Below are 12,201 nucleotides of genomic sequence, written 5' to 3' on the forward strand. Positions count from 1 at the left end.
TCTTGTTTTTCACTAAGTTTTGGTGGTACCAATCTCTTTGAGCAATGTTTCCAACTAAAACTTTTGAATTATCCTAAATATTCTTGTGTAAACTAAATATCTGAAATAGTACTGGGGAAGGAAAGCATTATACTATTGCTTCATGGATAGTGAAATTGGGGGACTAGTGAGTGTAAGACAATATTATTTCTCCAACAATTAAGTAGAAGTTAAGACTTAAAATATTAAACCTATCAAACGATCTGAAAACCTGTGTAACTTTATTCTGATATGTACTTTTTTGTTCTCAGCTATCTCAGAAATGGTAATAATAATCTGATTTTGTCAGCCATATGAGGCAAGCCAGGTCAGGGAACAGATAACACCAAAATGTTAGAAATAAACTTTATTGACATAAGGCTATAACAACACTTTAGGAAGCCTGACAGTATTTCCCTTTCTTAGTCTTAGACTAAAAAGTCAATTCAGGGCAAGGTTGAGTTTCTTTCTCATGCTTTCCTGTTTTCCTGGGCTTAGTCATGCTTTATTAATGATTAGTGCATATTTTCTCCAAGGTCATCTCTGCATTCCTCCATAGGTTTAAGGAAGTGTTGTGAGAATGACATTTCACATAAGGACATAAAGCATTTTAGAGTGATGACTATTTTCCATTCCAGGCAGGTCCCATTCAGTACTAAAAAGGGGTGGAAGTGGTTTTGCTCCTAGTTCACTGAAGCATTTGTCAAGAGTTAGCAAAGGCAATTGTTCATGATCTTTAATACCCAAACTTTTTTGGAATTGGGTAATGAATTGTGTCTTTTTATTCAATACACTTTGGGATTTTCCTGGCAGCATGAAAGAATTAAGGATGCAAAGTTTCATTGTGCTCAGGCAATATAGAGTAATGCTACATCCCCCTTTCGGGGCCAAAGAAAACAAGTAGAAGTTCTTATGAACTACATTTTTCCAACTCAGAAAACATTTTACAATTATATTTACAAATACATTTAGTAAGGTTCTACAGCAAAAGCATTTACCTCTGGGTTTTATCTGATAAAAATGTTTTTTCTCCAACTTGTATTTCCTACTTAACCTCATGTGAAAGGAAGCCCAAAAGATATTCTGGGTCATTCTATAGAACAAAGGAAAAGAGGGAAATAGCTAATTATAGACAATAGTGACTTTAGTTAAACAAAAAAGAGAAAAAAACATAAGCTGGGCCTAGTCATGATTTAAGTACGAGTTGTTGATTTATTTATTTTGCAATTAAGAATATTGTTTGCCAACCTGAACTTAATAAAATTATAGGAAACCAAAACTGGTTTACAAATCTGGAAAAAAAACCAAAGAATCTTGTGGCATTTTATTGCAAAATTTAGGGGTGATAATTATATTGAAAACCATCTATTTCTCTGGAGCTGGCAACTTTACAAAGAATCAATTTCTCCTTCTGGTGTACTTATAGAATTACTACTTCGGCAGTATTTTCAATGAATATTACCAGTGTAGTTAATGCAATCACTTTGGTGATAAAACTAACAAATTTGCACTAAGATTTTTATTCATTAAATATGTATTTTTATGTCAATAAAACCTTATGTCAATTCCTATATTTTAGCCACATGAGTTTTAACTAACATTCAATTGCAAATACACACCATTGTTCAATTTCACCTTTTTTAAAATGGCAGTAGTGGTTTTATCCTAGTGAAGAAATGTTTCTTTTTTTCCCATCCATTCAGGGTAAATTTTAGTCTGGATTTTTTAAAAAGCAACTACTTGTTCCTTTCAGTTATTATAAGATTATAAACTTAGAGAGGTTTATAAATTTCTTTAAGTTGTAAGTTCACAAAGGCAAGCATTTGTCCATTTTATATCAGTGCAATGTATATAATTTAATTATATGATGAAACTACAAACAAAAAATATTTTTCTTTATAAAACAATTCTATTTTTTGCAACATATCTTTTAAATAGTTTATGAATGCAGTAGTTCTGGTAAACCACACTAATGAGAATAACATAAAATTCTATTTCAAAAGTAAATTAACTCTTCCTTTGGAAGATAAAGAAGTGATTATAAATTATGGTGACTTGTGGCATGGAATTATCTATTCTGTGTTGATTGATAATGAAAACAGAAAATTAAAAGATTTAGAAGTGTTAAAGAATAAAGTCCTATATCAGATATGTAGTTACAGATTTCAAAACCTAAGTTGTTTTGACATTCTAAAACACTTTATATAAATTAAATATTTTTCAATATAACTTCATGATCAAAATCATATTTCTATTTAGATTGAAATTAACCATGGAAAACACATAATCTTGTAAAAATTACATGGAAATAGCAAATTACAAAAACTAATGTATTTTAGCAGAAAGTTTTCTTAGTGTTCTAAACTTTGGTCTGCCATAGCAGGTGACAGTACCGAGCCCACCTTAGCTGTTCTCAGAAAAGTTAAGTGGAATCAGGACTGATACTTGATTGGGATGAGCAGGAAGTCTCATGAGTATAAATTAACCTGGGAAATAGAATAGCAGAGAAGTTTTAACGTACATGATATCACTATCTGTATAATTGATTAATCTATTGTTAAAAGATCATGTAGATTACCTCTCAACCAAGGAAAAGGTGTGGATAGTGATTTCCCAAACAAACTTTTCAAAAAGTGCATGATGTCATAACAAGGGGAGATTTTAATTGCTCCAACATCTGTTATATAATAATCTATATGGTCAAGGACCAGCAAATTTAAAAAAAACACAATACTAAATTAAATTCAAATAGAAATAAAACACTAGCATAACAAAGACAAAATAAAACATAGATATGTAATATATATTATTGTAGTATCTGTGCAAGTGTAAATCTAAAATACTTCAGATTAGGAAGTAAAATATATGTCATTTAAAAACAAGATAGCTAATATGTGATAAATCTAAAGTAGTCATTTATGTAACCAATTATTTTCATTGTGGCAACATAGAAATTACTGTGCAAGTGGTAAATGGCTTGATATCTTCTACATGATTCACATAGAAATTGTTTGATCTTCTTGGAAATATACATATTACGGGCAAAACATAAAAGGACCTGATATCCCAATAGAGTTTAAAATGTAGTAATACATGTGAAATGGTTTTGATCTCTTGTCATTAATAGGCAAGGATGTTCAGTTAATGGGGCTTTGGAGTATCTGCCTTGCAGTAATGTGAATGATTAAATGTTATGTTTGGCTTTGAAAAATACTATTTTCATCTTTGGGAAAAAAATATTCCCTGAAGATGGATTCTAGCACGAGTCTGAAAGCTAGGAACAATAAACCTCTGGTCCAGGTGACTGACCCAAATTCGATCTTGCCAAAAAAAAAAACCCACCCACTTAGTACTTTGCTTCATTTTTTTCTAACAAGAAACTCAATGTTCCACCAAGAAATTGTGAAGAACAGGATGAAGGGCAGGATGGAAGCTTGAGATCAAAATGAACAGTCAGTGGATATAGGTAGTCTTTGGGTTATAACAAGTGCAGCAACACATAACTGCATTCCTTAGTAATGAAAATCATGGCAGTGCTGTTTACTGTCATAACTCCAGGACTATGCAGGTTATTAAACGAGAGATGTGAATCCCATGCAAAGAGTCCGGGCATGTGTGAGTGGGGAACTGCTTTGGGTGGGTGTGACTTGCAACCTTCCCTGCCAGCTTTAACATTGACTTTATCTACGGGAAGCCAGCAGGGAAGGTTGCAGATGATAAACACATGATCACAGGGTGCTGCAACTAGTGTAAGTATGTGCTAGTTGATCACATGATTGTGAGGATTGCTGCAATGGCCAGACCATTGAGGACCAATTTTAAGTACCACTTATTTAGCACCATTGTAATTAAATGCTAAACAAATGGTCATAATCTGAGGAGTACTTGTATCTTTTTATTTTAAATGTGTTTAAATCTTCAGGACCAAATAATGAAGGAACTAAGAGTCTGGGTGAACCTTTAGTGTAAATTTGTTTTAAAGAAAAGTGCAAAAATTGGTAAAATGCCAATTTTTGCTCTCTCAAACTGGAACAAATGTCTCCATCTTCAAAAAGATAGAAAGATTCTAATCAGATCATATTGATATTGCTCTATAAGCAGTGTGAGAATACAGAGTTAATTACAAGGTTGGGATGAATTTATCAACAGAAAATCATATTGAATTAACTTACCTTTTTATGTAGTATTTTTCTTAATAGATTATGGGAATTCTATAAAAACAGTCCATGACTTTAGTAAAGCATTTAACAAAATACTTCATGACTTGCTGTTCAGAGATTCTATTAAATATGGTCATGATGACTTGACAATTTGATACAGCTGGTCTGAAAATCACTTTTATGGTATATCTTCAGTGGTTGTTCATCAAATTGGAAAGAGATGCCCGAAGGATCAATCCTGGTCCTACTCTTCAAGGTCCTTCAATATTTTCATTAAAGTATTTCTCTCTCAAAACTCTGTGTGTGCATGTGTGCACATGAGCCAGTGTGCATGGGCAGATGTAAAATACTGAAAAAACATTTTCATGTCTGATTTAGATGAAGAGGTAGAATATATATTTAAATATTTAATATATTTGTACTGGCTAAAAATGGGATGGGACACCTAATATCTAGAAAAGAAACATAAAATTCAAAGTGATCCTGATATGTTGGAAAAACAAACTGAAAGTAACATAATTAAATCTAACAAAGATAAGGACAAGGGTTTTTACCTAGAAAACAACTATCAAATGTGAAGATAAAGGACAGGAGATATCTGGTATCTGGTAATACGTGTGAAAAAGGTATGAGCCAACAATGTGATGTGGCTGCTAAACAAGATCAATGTACCGTATTTACCAGACTATAAGCCGCTACTTTTTCCCCACGCTTTGAACCCTGCGGCTTGTACAACAGTGCAGCTTATCTATAGATTTTTCTTCACTAACTGCCATCAGGGGCTGCAAAAACATGACAGATGCAAGAGGTCAATGCAAAGAAGACAACGCTACCGGTAGTGTTTGGTGCACTCAACACAAGCAGCACAACATGCACGAATGCAAAATATTTTTCACACCCTCATCATGGAAAGTACATGAAGAAAAGCATGTGATGCAGCTTTTAAGTTGAAAGCAATTGACCTGTCTATCCAGGAAGGAAATAGAGCTGCTGCACGTAACCTTGGCGTTAATGAATCAATGGTGAGACATTGGAGACGTCTGGCCGCATGCGAAGAGCATTCTTCTCTTTCTGTGTAAATATCTCATTTCACAACGTATATATCTGCAGTTTATAGTCTGGTGCAGCTAATATGTGTAAAAAAATTTTTTTTTTAAAATTTAGTGGGTGTGGCTTATATTCCGATGTGCTCTATAGTCTGGTAAATACGGTAAATACCAGAATAGTTTACTGCAATGATTCAACATCGAGCCTCATACTGCATCAGTTTTGGGCAACATTCTTTAAGAGAGATTTGGATAAAAAATGAAACAGGTTGAAATGAAATAATTGGGCTAGAAAATAAGTCCTTTTCAGAGGGACTGAAGTAGCAGTACTGTATTTGTTTACCCTGGAGAAAAGACCAACTGAGGGGAGGGCTATAATCCTTTACAAATAAGTAGTAGAATATTCCATTGAGAAGATTAAATAAGGTTGATTCTTGTTTCAGGACACAAAACAATGCCTCTGTAGGAGGACAGATTCTGGCTGAATGTCAAAATAACAAAAACAAACTCAGGTCCTAATTGTAAGAACAGTTCAACAGTGGAACAAGGCTAGGCAACCATTGGTCCAAGATGCTTTAATCTGAATTCCTAATTTATGGATTAGATTCAAAGTCGTAGATGACTTCTTCCAACACTGATTCCATCCCTGTTAAGTTTAATGGATTTAACGCAAATCTCGCCAAACTTAAGTTGAAGTCACAACTGCAGATAGTGACTTGTGCCAGTACCTGAATTTTGTTCACATTCTCTGATAATTCATTATCAATAGTTTTTTTTTAAAATAACAGCCAATTTCTAAAAATTTTAGAAGCATGGCGCTTTATCATGAAAGTCTACCTGCTTCTTTAGAAAGGTCCACACATTTCAGTCTATTCTTGTATATCAGTTGCAGGAATATCAGGTAGAATGCCAAACCTCTGCTTTCCTTAACTCTGATGCAAAATCAATCTTCTCAGTTGATCAGTTGAAATGATCCATCCAATACCACGTTTTAAATCAATACATTATAATCAAAATATTAAAGTACCTATAAATGATGATTTATAAAATAAAGAACGTTATGAATGGTGGGGTTTTTTTTAGCAATAATTACATATATATTTTAGTCACTATTCAGATCAGGTTTCTTTCTATTCACCGAAAATGGAATAAGATCATTTGCCCAATATGAGTTATGTGCCATCATGAGTTGAAATGAAATTGATGGCATATAAATTTAATCAATAAATCCCAGATGGAAATGAGGTAGGAATGAATTTTTTTCTTTCCCATATCCCCAAATAATTTCATAGAAACATTTATCCTCCTTATGCAGAACATGTAAGTATTAGCCAAATTTCAACAGAATAAGAGATTTGAAGAACTTTTTAGGAAGAGGTGGACATGGTCTTAAAACATTTTTTTATATTCATTTCTTCAAATTGCAACATAATTATCTACTCCCTTATTTTGGTGTGGTTTGGTGCAGAATTCCCTGCTGAAGGTTATAAACGTTTGTTCAGAGGAACATATGAGTTTTATATTCAATGTAAAGAAGATACAAATCATCCTTGATCATGATAGTAATCTTTGGTTGTTCCCATTACAACTAGACAGGTCTGATAAATATACAAATGCACCATTATGCTATAAAATATGAGCCTTTCTTTGGTTTATACTTCAACTACCCTCGTGAACATTCAGATGAGCAGATGAAGATTGCTGAACATCTGCAAATGTAATTTATAATTGTAATGGTCATGATTAATATATGTAAAAAAAGTTTTTTAAAAAAAAATGAACATAGGTTTTTCAGCCATAGCCACCATTTATCTGCTTATTGCCCAGGCAGCATTTAATTATACCATGCTGCTCAATTTATTTCAAGATTAAGTCCTTTTAAGTTAAGCAACTCAATTATGCAGATTTTTTTATAGAACTACTTTTCTATCACTCTGAAGGACCTTTCCTGACATTTCAAATCTTGAATAACTTCCTCAAATTGTATAATATATTTTATTTGGGGTGGGATGAAATAACAGAGATACTTCACATTTCAGGTTAAAATATATTTAGCTGAGTATATTAAAAAAATTTTGGGGGAAAAGTCATATACTCAAAACTGAAAATGAATAGTGTCCTGAAGGCATTTTTCTCAGCTGTGCAGAAACTCATATGTCATAGCACTCCGTTCAATTGCTATTCACTTATTTTGAATGACAATATTATAGTGTTTAAATACATTTGTTCTTTCTAGGTTATAATCAGGGATGAGTGTTAAAAAATCAAAACTGTAATACAAATGTTATAATTGGTTCAATATTAATGTTATTGATTGCACAAACTATTTTCTGCAATACCTATGGTATATAAGGATTTTTCCAGTATGGTGTAAGAGTTAAGATGTTGGATTGGCTCAAGAGAGAGGTTCAGTTTCTCCCTCAGTCATGGGCATGGACTGGGTGACTTTGGGCCAGTAACCATCTATATTGAACCAGCTTCCCATAGTACCTGTGAGGAAAAAATGGAGAAGGGAAAACTATGTACTATTGCTCTTGGCAATGCAAACAATCACAGATGTTAGAGTAAAACTTGTTTATTTCCATTTATTTTTAAGATGGCTGCCAAATTTAATTACTGGGAGATGGCAGAATTATATAGCTCTTGAAGATAAATTTAAGTAGAGTTTAAAAAAAGCAGATTTCAGAAAGCAGATTGTTTCAACTTGTTTTCTGATTGGATCCAAACCTGAGCCTCACTTCATATATTTGATGTTTCTTATATTGTCCATTGACTAATGCAGATAAATTGAGAGCAGATGGTTTAGATCTGAGACTATTACAAATTTAAACATAATTAGAACCTGCCTTGAAGGCTGGACAGCCTTCATACAACTCGGAGAAGGCTTGTCAATACTCTGCACTGCGAAAATATGAGGAAGCAACTCACTTTCTGTTCCATTTCATAGCAAGCATTTTCATATGCTATTTTATTTCATGTCAACCCACACTTCTGCAATTAGGCTCACAATTATAAAACCAGCTTTTGCAACTCTAATCACCCAGCTGCAGCTTTTTATCTTTTTATCTTGTACCTTACAGTACTGGTTTAGAAGTAATATTTTTCAAACTTCCTTTTACTTACCTGATTCCCTTGATTTTGCAGCTGCCAAGATAATGATGTCTCTCTATTTTATCATGGCATTTGTGTCATTATACAGGCCCAGTTCTTTGGTTTCAATATTGGTGTCAATGTACTCTTGGGCTTTATTTTTGTGCCTAGCAAACAAAAGTTATGCTCAAATGTCCCCCTGACTTTTATTTGCTGGATGGCACCATCTTATTTAAAACAGAAACATTAAATTTCATTTTTTTTTAGAGATCCTTGGAAATTTTAAGATTCCTCATATTTCATTAGAGGTTACTAGTTCAATGCTTTCTTTAGTCAGGAGAAATGTATATAGAATACTGGGCAAATAATCCCGTCTCTGAAAGTAGCACTCAGCTGCAATGTCATACCAGTATATAAGTACATTAGACATATAATAGCCTTTTGAAGGCTTTAGTGTTTGTAATTGTGCAGACATGTGTAGCACAGGTAATCTTTTCAATGCAACCACTAGCAAAACAGGGGCTATGAAAATTACCACAATAATTGACACACTGAAGGTTAGCAAGCTCTGCCTTCATTGGTGTTATCCTTTGTGTAGCATTTTGAAATTTTACTTTATAAAAGCCCCAGCAATAAATTAAGTTTGAAATCCTTTGTCTATCTGAATGTATATGGCTGATGAAGCGTTAACAACCCAGAAACATAGTAAAACAACAGAAATGACCAAAAAATGCGAGATAATTATAAATTATTTTGTACAATATTCTTGGGATCTGAAACTGTGACTATTATTTTCTGTTTTCTTTACAGAAACAAGTAGTAATGTTTAAGCTGTTATAGATTACTGATAAATGGTTTAGATAAAGTCAAATAAAATGGCAAGATTTATTTCAGATAACATCAGGCAGGCCAATATAATCTAGAATAGATAGAAACTACACAAGAATCAGAATCAAGCCCCAATTGCTTCAAAATATCTGAACAAGAGCCATTAGAATTATTTCAGAAGGGATCTTATTACATCTCTTCATTCAGGCAAGTATGAATGAATATCATTCTTCAACCAGCATGCCACTCTACAGTTCCAACAGATATTTTTTTTATCAGACATTGTCTCTATTCTGTGGAAGAAAACAGAAGCCTTGCCAATTTCCTGCTGCTTGCACAGATGCTTGTTCCTATTGCTTTCACTCTAACTCTCTTTGGCAGATTACCAGCAGTAGTAATAATTATTATTTATTAAATTTAATGACTTTGGGAGGCACACACCACAGACAAATTTCAATAACAGCAGTAAAACATTAAAAATAAAGATTAAAGGCATCAAGTGCAATAGACCAGATGGAATGAAGCAAGCTATCTCATTCTCTCTCACTTAAGGTCTGGGTGAAGAGCCAAGTCTTCACAGGTTTTCTAATAATAGCAGAATGGGAGCCATCCAGATCTAGGGGAAACCTCATTTGAACTGAACAAAGCCTTTGTCAAAATAAGGCTGACAAAGACTGCAGATGCTTTAAGTAAAACTTTACCCCCTTGTATACCTGGTCACAATTTAAAATTACCTTGATTCAATCTGGAGGTAAGAGTACTTTGGAAGAAAACAGTAGAGCTGAAAAAGGTGGGAAAGACAATTTACAACTAACTGAGGTAAGTAAGCTAAAAGAATTCCCATTCAAGGGGAAATTGTAACAAGGATCAGCAATTTTTATCAAGCGGCGTATACTGTTATTTGATTTTATAGATGCTAAGCAAACAGTACATAACCATACACCCATTATACAATTCCCTTTCAGGATAAACAATATTATGCAAGACACATACATAGATTAAGATGTGATAACCAAAAGAAACTAGACACAAAATAAATCTAAAACTAGTTTATAGCACTGTAACTTCCTGTACCTCTCATTACCTTTTGTTTCTTGCAAACTATTCTTATTTCCAGTGTACTGTACTAATCAGTGCTTTCTTACACCTCTTTTTAAAGGATCTTATTTAGTGCTATCCAACTTCATTTTTCTCCATCTTCCTCTCAACTGATTCATATGAAGACTGGATACTCAGTTTTTTTACTCATTTTTGTTACTCAGTTTTGTATTCGTGCATGAGTAATTTAGCACCTAAACTATCCCTGCATTTATGTTTCGACCATCTCATCACTAACAGCACCAACATAATTAATTATTCATTTATCCATAAATATATTCAAACAACCAAGGGGAAAACATGCTTGTTTTCTATTTGCTCAGCTGAACTTCCAGCCAAGCATTCAATTCTCATGCATGCTAAACTTCCACCATACTCTTACGGCATTCTGCAATCTTTGTTATTGTGCAAAACATCCCATAATTCAAGCCTATGAACATGATTAGACACTTTTAAAAATACAATAAATACTTTATTTCATTTTATTAATCATTTTAAAAAGAAAAAACCCCAGCATCCAAAAAGAGAAAGCACAAAATACATAGACAGATCCCCAAACATAACAACATTCAGTAAATTGAACACTAGATGACTTTGGACCACTCCCAGGTTGGGCAATCTACTGTATACTAAGTGAGGTGCTTCAGCACCCCATTTCAATCCTCAGATTTGAATGTTTTACTCTTTGTTTTGGTGGGAATTAAGACATAAAAAGCTTTCCAGACCTTAATGCATCCATTTCATTCCTTTAAATTATCACAAAAAGCATGTTGTTAAGTCTATTGCAGAACAGAAGGAGAAATACTAGAGCCCACTGTAACTACATAGCCAAAAAGGTATTAAGAGTTGTTAACCTAATCTTATGTAGCTTTTTCTCTGGTAATATTACACTAATAACTAGAGCATACAAAACATTTGCTAGACCAATACTCGAATACAGCTCATCAGTCTGGAACCCACATTACATACCTGATATTAACACAGTTGAGAAAGTCCAGAAATATTTCACAAGAAGAGTTCTCCACTCCTCTACTCGTTGCAGAATACCTTATGCCACCAGACTTGAAATTCTAGACCTAGAAAATCTAGAACCACACCACCTTCGGTCCGATCTAAGTATAGTATATAAAATCATAAATTGCAATGTCCTACTTGTCAATGAATAGTTCAGCTTCAACCATAACAACACAGGAGCAAACAATAGATACAAACTCAAGGTTAATCACATCCAACTTGATTGCAGGAAATACAACTTCAGCAACAGAGTGGTCAATGTCTGGAATACTCTGTAGTTTCTTCTCCAAACCCCAAAAACTTTAACCTTAGACTGTCTACTATTGACCTCACCCCTTTCCTAAGAGGTCTGTAGGGGACGTGCATAAGCGCACCAACGTGCCTACCGTCCCTGTCCTATTGTTTCTTTTATATTTTTTCTTATATGTATCCATGTATTCATAACTATGTTTTTACTATACCTATTATCTTGTAAGCAATTAACAAAATTTTAAAAAAATGAAGCCCCACCATTTTAGCCCAATCTATTTAATCAGGTTTATTTATATTTCACTTTTCTAAACCATCTCCTTCAAAGAATGAACTTCAGGTGGTGTTGCTTTTTGAGGGGTGAATCCTTGAGTTCCTGTAGGAAAGGGGTAAAAATCTAACACATAATGAAGAAATTGCTGATGAGAATTTTTATAAGAATCATTTGTTTTGTAAGATAATTAGTGAACAGTAATTGTAAAACGTTACCATGAAGATAAATTCAAATTTTGTCTAAAATCTAGACTTTTCCAATGGCACAGAGCTACCATAACTATCACCAGATAATCAGACAATCCGACTTGGAAGGGGCCTTGTAGGTCATCTAGTCCATGTCTCCCCTGGTCCTTCTCTTTACTAGACTAGCCAAGCCCAGTTCCTGCAACTGTTCATTGTATGTTTTAGCCTCCAGTCTCCAA

At 33.6% G+C, this 12,201-nt stretch overlaps 1 long non-coding RNA gene across 1 annotated transcript; it reads right to left on the bottom strand.

Annotated features, from left to right (window-relative positions):
- Positions 1-370: 370 nt before the first annotated feature.
- LOC148127692 (uncharacterized) lies at positions 371-2,846 on the bottom strand. The gene is made up of 2 exons (XR_015744692.1): positions 2,421-2,846; positions 371-1,111 (listed from the first exon to the last, which is right to left on the bottom strand). It is a non-coding gene; the product is annotated as an uncharacterized LOC148127692 (long non-coding RNA).
- Between the last annotated feature and the right edge of the window lie 9,355 nt (positions 2,847-12,201).

Source organism: Pseudonaja textilis, chromosome 1 (assembly GCF_049901715.1).
Source record: "Pseudonaja textilis isolate UNSWEBS1 chromosome 1, rPseTex1.2, whole genome shotgun sequence".
NCBI lineage: Eukaryota > Metazoa > Chordata > Lepidosauria > Squamata > Elapidae > Pseudonaja > Pseudonaja textilis.